Genomic DNA, 12,586 nt, shown 5'->3' with positions numbered 1-12,586 from the left:
CCCATACACTCCTGGCAGGATCCTGACGATACACTGTGAAACCCCATACACACCTGGCAGGATCCTGATACACAGTGAAACCCCCCGTACACACCTGGCAAGATCCTGATACACTGTGAAACGCCAGACACTCCTGGCAGGATCCTGATAAACTGTGAAACCCCATACACATCTGGCAGGATCCTGATAGACTGTGAAAACCCCATACACACCTGGCAGGACCCTGATACACTGAGGAACCCCATACACACCTGGCAGGTTCCTGATACACTCTGAAACCCCATACACATCTGGCAGGATCCTGATTCACTGTGAAACCCCCCGTACACACCTGGCAGGATCCTGATACACTGTGAAACGCCAGACACTCCTGGCAGGATCCTGATAAACTGTGAAACCCCATACACATCTGGCAGGATCCTGATAGACTGTGAAAACCCCATACACACCTGGCAGGACCCTGATACACTGAGGAACCCCATACACACTTGACAGGATCCTGATATACTCTGAAACCCCATACACATCTGGCAGGATCCTGATTCACTGTGAAACCCCCATACACACCTGGCAGGATCCTGATTAACTTTGAAACCCCCATACACACCTGGCAGGATCCTGATAAATTGTGAAACCCCATACACATCTGGCAGGATCCTGATACACTGTGAAAACCCCATACACACCTGGCAGGATCCGGATCCACTGTGAAACCCCCATACACACCTGGCAGGATCCTGATAAACTATGAAACCCCCATACACACCTGGCAGGATCCTGATAAACTATGAAACCCCCATACACACCTGACAGTTTCCTGATACACTGTGAAAACCTCATACATACCTGGCAGGATCCTGATACACAGTGAGACCCCATTCACAACTGGCGGGAACCTGATACATTGTGAAACGCCACACACATGGCAGGTTCCTGATCCACTGTGAAACCCGCACACACACCTGGAAGGATCCTGATACACTGTGAAACCCCATACACACCTGGCAGGATCCTGATTATACACTGTGAAATCCCATACACACCTGGCAGGATCCTGATACACTGTGAAACCCCATACACATCTGGCAGGATCCTGATTCACTGTGAAACCCCCAAACAAACCTGGCAGGATCCTGATAAACTGTGAAACCCCATTCACATCTGTCGGGATCCTGATACACTGTGGAACGCCACACACATGGCAGGTTCCTGATCCACTGTGAAACCCGCACACACACCTGGAAGGATCCTGATACACTGTGAAACCCCATACACACCTGGCAGGATCCTGATACACTGTGAAACCCCCCGTACACACCTGGCAGGATCCTGATACACTGTGAAACGCCAGACACTCCTGGCAGGATCCTGATAAACTGTGAAACCCCATACACATCTGGCAGGATCCTGATAGACTGTGAAAACCCCATACACACCTGGCAGGACCCTGATACACTGAGGAACCCCATACACACCTGGCAGGATCCTGATACACTCTGAAACCCCATACACATCTGGCAGGATCCTGATTCACTGTGAAACCCCCATACACACCTGGCAGGATCCTGATAAACTTTGAAACCCCCATACACACCTGGCAGGATCCTGATAAATTGTGAAACCCCATACACATCTGGCAGGATCCTGATACACTGTGAAAACCCCATACACACCTCCAGGATCCGGATCCACTGTGAAACCCCCATACACACCTGGCAGGATCCTGATAAACTATGAAACCCCCATACATACCTGGCAGGATCCTGATACACAGTGAGACCCCATTCACATCTGGCGGGAACCTGATACATTGTGAAACGCCACACACATGGCAGGTTCCTGATCCACTGTGAAACCCGCACACACACCTGGAAGGATCCTGATACACTGTGAAACCCCATACACACCTGGCAGGATCCTGATTATACACTGTGAAATCCCATACACACCTGGCAGGATCCTGATACACTGTGAAACCCCATACACATCTGGCAGGATCCTGATTCACTGTGAAACCCCCAAACACACCTGGCAGGATCCTGATAAACTGTGAAACCCCCATACACACCTGGCAGGATCCTGATAAATTGTGAAACCCCATACACATCTGGCAGGATCCTGATACACTGTGAAAATCACATACACACCTGGCAGGATCCTGATCCACTGTGAAACCCCCATACACACCTGGCAGGATCCTGATAAACTATGAAACCCCCATACTCACCTGGCAGGATCCTGATAAACTATGAAACCCCCATACACACCTGGCAGTATCTTGATCCACTGTGAAACCCTCATACACACCTGGCAGGATCCTGCTCCACTGTGAAACCCCCATACACACCTGGCAGGATCCTGATAAACTCTGAAACTCCCATGCACAGCAGGCAGGATCCTGATAAACTGTGAAACCCCTTGGATACCTGACAGGATCCTGATACACTGTGAAAACCCCATACATACCTGGCAGGATCCTGATACACAGTGAAACCCCATTCACATCTGGCGGGATCCTGATACACTGTGAAACGCCACACACATGGCAGGTTCCTGATCCACTGTGAAACCCGCACACACAGCTGGAAGGATCCTGATACACTGTGAAACCCCATACACTCCTGGCAGGATCCTGATGATACACTGTGAAACCCCCCGTACACACCTGGCAGGATCCTGATACACTGTGAAACGCCAGACACTCCTGGCAGGATCCTGATACACTGTGAAACTCCCTTACACATCTGGCAGGATCGAGATTCACTGTGAAACCCCCAGACACACCTGGCAGGATCCTGATCCACTGTGAAACCCCCATAGACATCTGGCAGGATCCTGATGGACTGTGAAACCCCATTCACACATGGCAGGATCCTGATAATCTGTGAAAACCCCAGACACACCTGGCAGGATCCTGATCCACTGTGAAACCCCGTACACACCTGGCAGGATCCTGATGAACTATGAAACCCCCATATATACCTTGCTGGATCCTGACACACTGTGAAAGCCCCATACACACCTGGCAGGATCCTGATCCACTGTTAAACCCCCATACACACCTGGCAGGCTCCTGATAAACTATGAAATCCCCATAAACACCTGGCAGGATCCTGATAAACTATGAAACCCCCATACACACCTGGCAGGATCCTGGTCCGCTGTGAAACACCCATATACACCTTACAGGATCCTGCTGCACTGTGAAACCCCCAAACACACCTGGCAGGTTCCTGATAAACTATGAAACCCCCATGCACACCAGGCAGGATCCTGATAAACTGTGAAACCCCCTAGACACCTGACAGGATCCTGATACACTGTGAAAACCCCATGCATCCCTGGCAGGATCCTGATCCACTGTGAAACCTCATTCACACCTGGCAGGATCCTGATAAACAATGAAACCCCCATACACACCTGGCAGGATCCTGATCCACTGCGAAACCCCCATACACCCCTGGCAGGATCCTGATAAACTATGAAACCCCCATACACACCTGACAGGTTCCTGATACACTGTGAAAACCCCATACATACCTGGCAGGATCCTGATACACTGTGAAACGCCAGACACTCCTGGCAGGATCCTGATTAACTGTGAAACCCCATACACATCTGGCAGGATCCTGATAGACTGTGAAAACCCCATACACACCTGGCAGGACCCTGATACACTGAGGAACCCCATACACACCTGGCAGGATCCTGATACACTCTGAAACCCCATACACATCTGGCAGGATCCTGATTCACTGTGAAACCCCCATACACACCTGGCAGGATCCTGATACACTGTGAAATCCCCATACACACCTGGCAGGATCCTGATAAACTTTGAAACCCCCATACACACCTGGCAGGATCCTGATAAATTGTGAAACCCCATACACATCTGGCAGGATCCTGATACACTGTGAAAACCCCATACACAACTGGCAGGATCCTGATCCACTGTGAAACCCCCATACACATCTGGCAGGATCCTGATAAACTATGAAACCCCCATACACACCTAGCAGGATCCTGATAAACTATGAAACCCCCCATACACACCTGACAGTTTCCTGATACACTGTGAAAACCTCATACATACCTGGCAGGATCCTGATACACAGTGAAACCCCATTCACATCTGGCGGGAACCTGATACATTGTGAAACGCCACACACATGACAGGTTCCTGATCCACTGTGAAACACGCACACACACCTGGAAGGATCCTGATACACTGTGAAACCCCATACACACCTGGCAGGATCCTGATTATACACTGTGAAATCCCATACACACCTGGCAGGATCCTGATACACTGTGAAACCCCATACACATCTGGCAGGATCCTGATTCACTGTGAAACCCCCAAACACACCTGGCAGGATCCTGATAAACTGTGAAACCCCATTCACATCTGGCGGTATCCTGATACACTGTGAAACGCCACACACATGGCAGGTTCCTGATCCACTGTGAAACCCGCACACACACCTGGAAGGATCCTGATACACTGTGAAACCCCATACACTCCTGGCAGGATCCTGACGATACACTGTGAAACCCCATACACACCTGGCAGGATCCTGATACACAGTGAAACCCCCCGTACACACCTGGCAGGATCCTGATACACTGTGAAACGCCAGACACTCCTGGCAGGATCCTGATAAACTGTGAAACCCCATACACATCTGGCAGGATCCTGATAGACTGTGAAAACCCCATACACACCTGGCAGGACCCTGATACACTGAGGAACCCCATACACACCTGGCAGGTTCCTGATACACTCTGAAACCCCATACACATCTGGCAGGATCCTGATTCACTGTGAAACCCCCCGTACACACCTGGCAGGATCCTGATACACTGTGAAACGCCAGACACTCCTGGCAGGATCCTGATAAACTGTGAAACCCCATACACATCTGGCAGGATCCTGATAGACTGTGAAAACCCCATACACACCTGGCAGGACCCTGATACACTGAGGAACCCCATACACACTTGACAGGATCCTGATATACTCTGAAACCCCATACACATCTGGCAGGATCCTGATTCACTGTGAAACCCCCATACACACCTGGCAGGATCCTGATTAACTTTGAAACCCCCATACACACCTGGCAGGATCCTGATAAATTGTGAAACCCCATACACATCTGGCAGGATCCTGATACACTGTGAAAACCCCATACACACCTGGCAGGATCCGGATCCACTGTGAAACCCCCATACACACCTGGCAGGATCCTGATAAACTATGAAACCCCCATACACACCTGGCAGGATCCTGATAAACTATGAAACCCCCATACACACCTGACAGTTTCCTGATACACTGTGAAAACCTCATACATACCTGGCAGGATCCTGATACACAGTGAGACCCCATTCACAACTGGCGGGAACCTGATACATTGTGAAACGCCACACACATGGCAGGTTCCTGATCCACTGTGAAACCCGCACACACACCTGGAAGGATCCTGATACACTGTGAAACCCCATACACACCTGGCAGGATCCTGATTATACACTGTGAAATCCCATACACACCTGGCAGGATCCTGATACACTGTGAAACCCCATACACATCTGGCAGGATCCTGATTCACTGTGAAACCCCCAAACAAACCTGGCAGGATCCTGATAAACTGTGAAACCCCATTCACATCTGTCGGGATCCTGATACACTGTGGAACGCCACACACATGGCAGGTTCCTGATCCACTGTGAAACCCGCACACACACCTGGAAGGATCCTGATACACTGTGAAACCCCATACACACCTGGCAGGATCCTGATACACTGTGAAACCCCCGTACACACCTGGCAGGATCCTGATACACTGTGAAACGCCAGACACTCCTGGCAGGATCCTGATAAACTGTGAAACCCCATACACATCTGGCAGGATCCTGATAGACTGTGAAAACCCCATACACACCTGGCAGGACCCTGATACACTGAGGAACCCCATACACACCTGGCAGGATCCTGATACACTCTGAAACCCCATACACACCTGGCAGGATCCTGATTCACTGTGAAACCCCCATACACACCTGGCAGGATCCTGATAAACTTTGAAACCCCCATACACACCTGGCAGGATCCTGATAAATTGTGAAACCCCATACACATCTGGCAGGATCCTGATACACTGTGAAAACCCCATACACACCTCCAGGATCCGGATCCACTGTGAAACCCCCATACACACCTGGCAGGATCCTGATAAACTATGAAACCCCCATACATACCTGGCAGGATCCTGATACACAGTGAGACCCCATTCACATCTGGCGGGAACCTGATACATTGTGAAACGCCACACACATGGCAGGTTCCTGATCCACTGTGAAACCCGCACACACACCTGGAAGGATCCTGATACACTGTGAAACCCCATACACACCTGGCAGGATCCTGATTATACACTGTGAAATCCCATACACACCTGGCAGGATCCTGATACACTGTGAAACCCCATACACATCTGGCAGGATCCTGATTCACTGTGAAACCCCCAAACACACCTGGCAGGATCCTGATAAACTGTGAAACCCCCATACACACCTGGCAGGATCCTGATAAATTGTGAAACCCCATACACATCTGGCAGGATCCTGATACACTGTGAAAATCACATACACACCTGGCAGGATCCTGATCCACTGTGAAACCCCCATACACACCTGGCAGGATCCTGATAAACTATGAAACCCCCATACTCACCTGGCAGGATCCTGATAAACTATGAAACCCCCATACACACCTGGCAGTATCTTGATCCACTGTGAAACCCTCATACACACCTGGCAGGATCCTGCTCCACTGTGAAACCCCCATACACACCTGGCAGGATCCTGATAAACTCTGAAACTCCCATGCACAGCAGGCAGGATCCTGATAAACTGTGAAACCCCTTGGATACCTGACAGGATCCTGATACACTGTGAAAACCCCATACATACCTGGCAGGATCCTGATACACAGTGAAACCCCATTCACATCTGGCGGGATCCTGATACACTGTGAAACGCCACACACATGGCAGGTTCCTGATCCACTGTGAAACCCGCACACACAGCTGGAAGGATCCTGATACACTGTGAAACCCCATACACTCCTGGCAGGATCCTGATGATACACTGTGAAACCCCCCGTACACACCTGGCAGGATCCTGATACACTGTGAAACGCCAGACACTCCTGGCAGGATCCTGATACACTGTGAAACTCCCTTACACATCTGGCAGGATCGAGATTCACTGTGAAACCCCCAGACACACCTGGCAGGATCCTGATCCACTGTGAAACCCCCATAGACATCTGGCAGGATCCTGATGGACTGTGAAACCCCATTCACACATGGCAGGATCCTGATAATCTGTGAAAACCCCAGACACACCTGGCAGGATCCTGATCCACTGTGAAACCCCGTACACACCTGGCAGGATCCTGATGAACTATGAAACCCCCATATATACCTTGCTGGATCCTGACACACTGTGAAAGCCCCATACACACCTGGCAGGATCCTGATCCACTGTTAAACCCCCATACACACCTGGCAGGCTCCTGATAAACTATGAAATCCCCATAAACACCTGGCAGGATCCTGATAAACTATGAAACCCCCATACACACCTGGCAGGATCCTGGTCCGCTGTGAAACACCCATATACACCTTACAGGATCCTGCTGCACTGTGAAACCCCCAAACACACCTGGCAGGTTCCTGATAAACTATGAAACCCCCATGCACACCAGGCAGGATCCTGATAAACTGTGAAACCCCCTAGACACCTGACAGGATCCTGATACACTGTGAAAACCCCATGCATCCCTGGCAGGATCCTGATCCACTGTGAAACCTCATTCACACCTGGCAGGATCCTGATAAACAATGAAACCCCCATACACACCTGGCAGGATCCTGATCCACTGCGAAACCCCCATACACCCCTGGCAGGATCCTGATAAACTATGAAACCCCCATACACACCTGACAGGTTCCTGATACACTGTGAAAACCCCATACATACCTGGCAGGATCCTGATACACTGTGAAACGCCAGACACTCCTGGCAGGATCCTGATTAACTGTGAAACCCCATACACATCTGGCAGGATCCTGATAGACTGTGAAAACCCCATACACACCTGGCAGGACCCTGATACACTGAGGAACCCCATACACACCTGGCAGGATCCTGATACACTCTGAAACCCCATACACATCTGGCAGGATCCTGATTCACTGTGAAACCCCCATACACACCTGGCAGGATCCTGATACACTGTGAAATCCCCATACACACCTGGCAGGATCCTGATAAACTTTGAAACCCCCATACACACCTGGCAGGATCCTGATAAATTGTGAAACCCCATACACATCTGGCAGGATCCTGATACACTGTGAAAACCCCATACACAACTGGCAGGATCCTGATCCACTGTGAAACCCCCATACACATCTGGCAGGATCCTGATAAACTATGAAACCCCCATACACACCTAGCAGGATCCTGATAAACTATGAAACCCCCCATACACACCTGACAGTTTCCTGATACACTGTGAAAACCTCATACATACCTGGCAGGATCCTGATACACAGTGAAACCCCATTCACATCTGGCGGGAACCTGATACATTGTGAAACGCCACACACATGACAGGTTCCTGATCCACTGTGAAACACGCACACACACCTGGAAGGATCCTGATACACTGTGAAACCCCATACACACCTGGCAGGATCCTGATTATACACTGTGAAATCCCATGCACACCTGGCAGGATCCTGATACACTGTGAAACCCCATACACATCTGGCAGGATCCTGATTCACTGTGAAACCCCCAAACACACCTGGCAGGATCCTGATAAACTGTGAAACCCCCATACACACCTGGCAGGATCCTGATAAACTATGAAACCCCCATACACACCTGGCAGTATCTTGATCCACTGTGATACCCCCATACACACCTGGCAGGATCCTGCTCCACTGTGAAACCCCCAAACAGACCTGGCAGGATCCTGATAAACTATGAAACCGCCATGCACACCCGGCAGGAGCCTGATAAACTGTGAAACCCCCTAGACACCTGACAGGATCCTGATACACTGTGAAAACCCCATACATACCTGGCAGGATCCTGATACACAGTGAAACCCCATTCACATCTGGCGGGATCCTGATACACTGTGAAACGCCACACACATGGCAGGTTCCTGATCCACTGTGAAACCCGCTCACACACCTGGAAGGAACCTGATACACTGTGAAACCCCATACACTCCTGGCAGGATCCTGATGATACACTGTGAAACCCCATACACACCTGGCAGGATCCTGATACACTGTGAAACCCCTCGTGCACACCTGGCAGGATCCTGATACACTGTGAAACGCCAGACACTCCTGGCAGGATCCTGATACACTGTGAAACTCCCATACACATCTGGCAGGATCCAGATTCACTGTGAAACCCCCAGACACACCTGGCAGGATCCTGATCCACTGTGAAACCCTCATAGACATCTGGCAGGATTCTGATAAACTATGAAACCCCCATACACATCTGGCAGGATCCAGATAAACTGTGAAAATCCCATACACATCGGTCAGGATGCTGATAAACTGTGAAAACCCCATACACACCTGGCAGGATCCTGATAAACTGTGAAACCCCATACACATCTGGCAGGATCCTGATAGACTGTGAAAACCCCATACACACCTGGCAGGATCCTGATACACTGTGAAACCCCATACACACCTGGCAGGATCCTGATACACTGTGAAACTCCCAAACACATCTGGCGGGATCCTGATACACTGTGAAACGCCACACACATGGCAGGTTCCTGATCCACTGTGAAACCCGCTCACACACCTGGAAGGAACCTGATACACTGTGAAACCCCATACACTCCTGGCAGGATCCTGATGATACACTGTGAAACCCCATACACACCTGGCAGGATCCTGATACACTGTGAAACCCCTCGTACACACCTGGCAGGATCCTGATACACTGTGAAACGCCAGACACTCCTGGCAGGATCCTGATACACTGTGAAACTCCCATACACATCTGGCAGGATCCAGATTCACTGTGAAACCCCCAGACACACCTGGCAGGATCCTGATCCACTGTGAAACCCTCATAGACATCTGGCAGGATTCTGATAAACTATGAAACCCCCATACACATCTGGCAGGATCCAGATAAACTGTGAAAATCCCATACACATCGGTCAGGATGCTGATAAACTGTGAAAACCCTATACACACCTGGCAGGATCCTGATAAACTGTGAAACCCCATACACATCTGGCAGGATCCTGATAGACTGTGAAAACCCCATACACACCTGGCAGGATCCTGATACACTGTGAAACCCCATACACACCTGGCAGGATCCTGATACACTGTGAAACTCCCAAACACATCTGGCAGGATCCTGATAAACTATGAAACCCCCATACACACCTGACAGGTTCCTGATACACTGTGAAAACCCCATACATGCCTGGCAGGATCCTGATACACTGTGAAACGCCAGACACTCCTGGCAGGATCCTGATTAACTGTGAAACCCCATACACATCTGGCAGGATCCTGATAGACTGTGAAAACCCCATACACACCTGGCAGGACCCTGATACACTGAGGAACCCCATACACACCTGGCAGGATCCTGATACACTCTGAAACCCCATACACATCTGGCAGGATCCTGATTCACTGTGAAACCCCCATACACACCTGGCAGGATCCTGATACACTGTGAAATCCCCATACACACCTGGCAGGATCCTGATAAACTTTGAAACCCCCATACACACCTGGCAGGATCCTGATAAATTGTGAAACCCCATACACATCTGGCAGGATCCTGATACACTGTGAAAACCCCATACACACCTGGCAGGATCCTGATCCACTGTGAAACCCCCATACACATCTGGCAGGATCCTGATAAACTATGAAACCCCCATACACACCTAGCAGGATCCTGATAAACTATGAAACCCCCCATACACACCTGACAGTTTCCTGATACACTGTGAAAACCTCATACATACCTGGCAGGATCCTGATACACAGTGAAACCCCATTCACATCTGGCGGGAACCTGATACATTGTGAAACGCCACACACATGACAGGTTCCTGATCCACTGTGAAACACGCACACACACCTGGAAGGATCCTGATACACTGTGAAACCCCATACACACCTGGCAGGATCCTGATTATACACTGTGAAATCCCATGCACACCTGGCAGGATCCTGATACACTGTGAAACCCCATACACATCTGGCAGGATCCTGATTCACTGTGAAACCCCCAAACACACCTGGCAGGATCCTGATAAACTGTGAAACCCCCATACACACCTGGCAGGATCCTGATAAACTATGAAACCCCCATACACACCTGGCAGGATCCTGATAAACTGTGAAACCCCATTCACATCTGTCGGGATCCTGATACACTGTGGAACGCCACACACATGGCAGGTTCCTGATCCATTGTGAAACCCGCACACACACCTGGAAGGATCCTGATACACTGTGAAACCCCATACACACCTGGCAGGATCCTGATACACTGTGAAACCCCCCGTACACACCTGGCAGGATCCTGATACACTGTGAAACGCCAGACACTCCTGGCAGGATCCTGATAAACTGTGAAACCCCATACACATCTGGCAGGATCCTGATAGACTGTGAAAACCCCATACACACCTGGCAGGACCCTGATACACTGAGGAACCCCATACACACCTGGCAGGATCCTGATACACTCTGAAACCCCATACACATCTGGCAGGATCCTGATTCACTGTGAAACCCCCATACACACCTGGCAGGATCCTGATAAACTTTGAAACCCCCATACACACCTGGCAGGATCCTGATAAATTGTGAAACCCCATACACATCTGGCAGGATCCTGATACACTGTGAAAACCCCATACACACCTCCAGGATCCGGATCCACTGTGAAACCCCCATACACACCTGGCAGGATCCTGATAAACTATGAAACCCCCATACATACCTGGCAGGATCCTGATACACAGTGAGACCCCATTCACATCTGGCGGGAACCTGATACATTGTGAAACGCCACACACATGGCAGGTTCCTGATCCACTGTGAAACCCGCACACACACCTGGAAGGATCCTGATACACTGTGAAACCCCATACACACCTGGCAGGATCCTGATTATACACTGTGAAATCCCATACACACCTGGCAGGATCCTGATACACTGTGAAACCCCATACACATCTGGCAGGATCCTGATTCACTGTGAAACCCCCAAACACACCTGGCAGGATCCTGATAAACTGTGAAACCCCCATACACACCTGGCAGGATCCTGATAAATTGTGAAACCCCATACACATCTGGCAGGATCCTGATACACTGTGAAAATCACATACACACCTGGCAGGATCCTGATCCACTGTGAAACCCCCATACACACCTGGCAGGATCCTGATAAACTATGAAACCCCCATACTCACCTGGCAGGATCC

This window comes from Heterodontus francisci, unplaced genomic scaffold, assembly GCF_036365525.1.
Source record: "Heterodontus francisci isolate sHetFra1 unplaced genomic scaffold, sHetFra1.hap1 HAP1_SCAFFOLD_89, whole genome shotgun sequence".
Taxonomy (NCBI): Eukaryota; Metazoa; Chordata; class Chondrichthyes; order Heterodontiformes; family Heterodontidae; genus Heterodontus; species Heterodontus francisci.
The sequence above is the reverse complement of the archived record's forward strand: the minus strand, read 5'-3'. Positions refer to the sequence as shown.